The sequence below is a fragment of the Marmota flaviventris genome, chromosome 1 (genome assembly GCF_047511675.1).
Source record: "Marmota flaviventris isolate mMarFla1 chromosome 1, mMarFla1.hap1, whole genome shotgun sequence".
Lineage (NCBI taxonomy): Eukaryota > Metazoa > Chordata > Mammalia > Rodentia > Sciuridae > Marmota > Marmota flaviventris.
Genome location: NC_092498.1, coordinates 208,493,304 through 208,496,395, shown reverse-complemented (window position 1 = coordinate 208,496,395; position 3,092 = coordinate 208,493,304). Strand labels below are relative to the sequence as shown.

The following is a 3,092-nucleotide window of genomic DNA, read 5'->3' as shown; positions in this document are numbered from 1 at the left end:
ACATTGAATTTCAAACTTAGGTTCTTTTCCAGGCTGGTGTTAGGCTGTATGATACCCTCATGAGGCTGAGAACAGACAGCATGTGCCCTGCCAGTTCAACATTGCAAGGGCTTACAGGGCCTCAGAACTGCACTGAGGCTACAGTTACTGTGTTGCCCAGCTGGGATGTTCATGAGGTTAAGGCAGTCAAGGCATTTTCAATTTACAATATTTTTTACTTGTTCTAGGTTTATTAGGCCATAATACAAATTATGGAATAAAAAAATCATGGAATATCTTTTGTATTCCTAATGGGGATTCATTATCCAGAGCCCAGAGCAACTTCTATCATCTAAAGTATTATACAATTTAAAATTTTTTCTTATATCTTTCTATATCATAAGATTTTAGGTTATACTGCATGTTATTCAAATGTCACCAGAAACTACAATTCTAAATACTGAATGCCATAGAAACTCTAGAGAGTCAAAAACTTCTAAATGTACAAGATTTTATAAACAGAATCTGAAAAGCATGACATTATTTTTCATTTTTATTTCAATCATAGTCTTCACTGGATTCAAAACCAAACTAAAATATACCCCTCAAACCAAAGGAAGACTGAAAAAACGGCACTTGAAAAACAGAAAGAGAATGTCACCTCCTGCAGAGAAATAAAGGTGTTGAAACAACAACAAGAAAAAAAAGATTTTAGGGATGCTTGTCTTTTTTCTGCATTGCTTGCACATTGTCTAGACAGCCCCAGGAACTGGGTTTATACTGAATTTGGTTCTGTAAAGGCATAAAGAAATTTGTTATTGTAGAATACATGATCTCTTGGGAAAAGCTGAGAATGGGAAATCATAAATGTTGGGGTGTTTCCTAAAGGGGAGAAGATTCACAGAGGAAACATAAAAATTGTTTCTTGGCTGTAACATAAATGAGACCATTTCTGAAAGGTTAGTCATGCATGTCTCATTATTGTTGTTGTTGTCTCTCCCTCTCTATGTCTCTCTCTCTCTCTCTCTCTCTCTCTCTCTCTCTCTCTCTCTCTCTCTCTCTCTCTCTCGTCAGATGGACCATGTGGAACAAGGGAATGGTACACACATTTCAGAATTCCATCTTCTAGGATTTTCAGAGCAACCTGGATTGCAACCCTTCCCCTTTGGACTTTTTCTCTCCATGTACCTGTGTGGGAACCTGCTTATCCTCCTAGTCATCATCTCAGTCTCCCACCTGCACACACCCATATATTTCTTCCTCAGCAACCTGTCTTTCTGACATCTGTATCACCTCCACCACTGTCCCAAAGATGCTGGTGAACATGCAGACACAGAGCAAGGCCATAGGCTTTGAAGGCTGCATCATGCAGATGCACTTTTTCATAGTCTACCAGTTTGTGAAACTTCCTCCTGGCTGTTATGGCCTATGACCACTTTGTGGCCATCTGTCACCCCCTGCACTATACAGTCATCATGAACCCCCAGCTCTACATGTTGATGGTTGTGGTGCGCTGGATCCTGAGTGTCCTGCATGCCCTGTTACAAAGCTTAATGGTGTTGCAACTGTCCTTCTGCACAGACTTGGAAATCCCCCACTTTTTCTGTGAACTTAATCAGGTGGTCCAACTTGCCTGTTCCGACACTTTCCCTAATGACATGGTGATGTACTTTACATCTGTGCTGCTGGGTGGTGGGTCCCTTGATTGCATCCTTTACTCTTATTCTAAGATAGTTTCCTCCATAAATTCAATCTCTTCAGCTCAGGGCAAGTACAAAGCCCTCTCCACCTGTGTGTCTCACCTCTCTGTGGTCTTCTTTTTTTACTTAATGAGCTTCAGTGTGTACCTTAATTCTGCTCTGACCATAATTCACACTCAAGTGCAACAGCCTCGGTGATGTACAGCGTGGTCACCCCCATGCTGAACCCCTACATCTATAGTCTGAGGAATAAGGACATCAAGAGCATTCCAAGAAGATACCCCTGAGGAAAACTGTAATGGTGGATTTCCAGAACTCTCCCTGACTGCAGGACTGTCCTCCTCAGAGATAGTGACTGCAGTTCCATGGTCAGGTCATGGAAGTACAACTTGTTCCTCCAAGATTTTTCTTTAAGTGTCAAGTTTCTTTAACTTTGATGACTTTATATAATTTAAAAAACTCCCTTTATTAAAATTTCTGCTGTTTCTAATATTCAATGGTATTTTTCCCTATTGTCATTTTTGCTACTTTCTCAAAGTTTTTACCAATTTTTGGAAATATTTTGAGATTCCCACTGTCCAATGTGATTATTATTTACACTAATGCAGTATGAACTACATTAGGCAGCTGAGGTCGTTTGTATAACTTTAGAGCAGGAGACAATCTCAAAGTATAGTTTTTGACACCTGCATTCCTGATTCCTTGCTCATCTCTCCTTAACCACTGTCTCTGGTAACACAGACCTTAACATACTAGTATGTTTCCCAGCTGTCACGGGTGTTTGTTCTCCCCATGATGGTCTTGTTTCTCTCCAGCATGGTCCTCAGTACGTCCTGTTTACCCTGCATAGTGTAGTAAGGCCAAAATTATGAATCTAATACAAGTTAGAACTATAATGGACATAATGTACACTGAGAGACCAATTTTAATGTCTTGGTTGACTTAGAGTCAGATATGACCAAGAATCCTGTGGACTAAAATATTCAACCATACTTGAATTACTCTGGAAGATTTCTTTTTGGTGATGTCATGGTTCTGGAGCAACTGGGCCTGGTGCATGAGAACCAGCCCCAACCTACTTAAGAAAGTGAGCCAGATGGACCCAGAGTGCAGAGTTTACTGGGGACTTACTGACAGAAGCCTGGTCCTGGACAACAGTGACACCAAGTGGATCCCTGCAGTTTGGGTCAGAGGAGGAGCATATATATGGGTTAGGACAATGACTTCATCTGAGCAAGAATGTACCTGGTTTATCTTAAGCTTATATCAATTCAGGGGCGTCCCTGGAGCCAGATCCAGCTGTACAGCTGCACACACCAGGTTGATGGATTGATCTGCTAGAGTTTGCTGGAAACTCTGCAGGAAACACCACCGTGGGTTACTCTGGGGCAATTGTAGTGGCTAAGACTCCAC

At 41.3% G+C, this 3,092-nt stretch overlaps 1 pseudogene; it reads left to right on the top strand.

Moving 5' to 3' along the window:
* Positions 1-1,053: 1,053 nt before the first annotated feature.
* Positions 1,054-1,966, top strand: LOC114082357 (olfactory receptor 7A5-like; annotated as a pseudogene).
* The last annotated feature ends 1,126 nt before the right edge of the window (positions 1,967-3,092 follow it).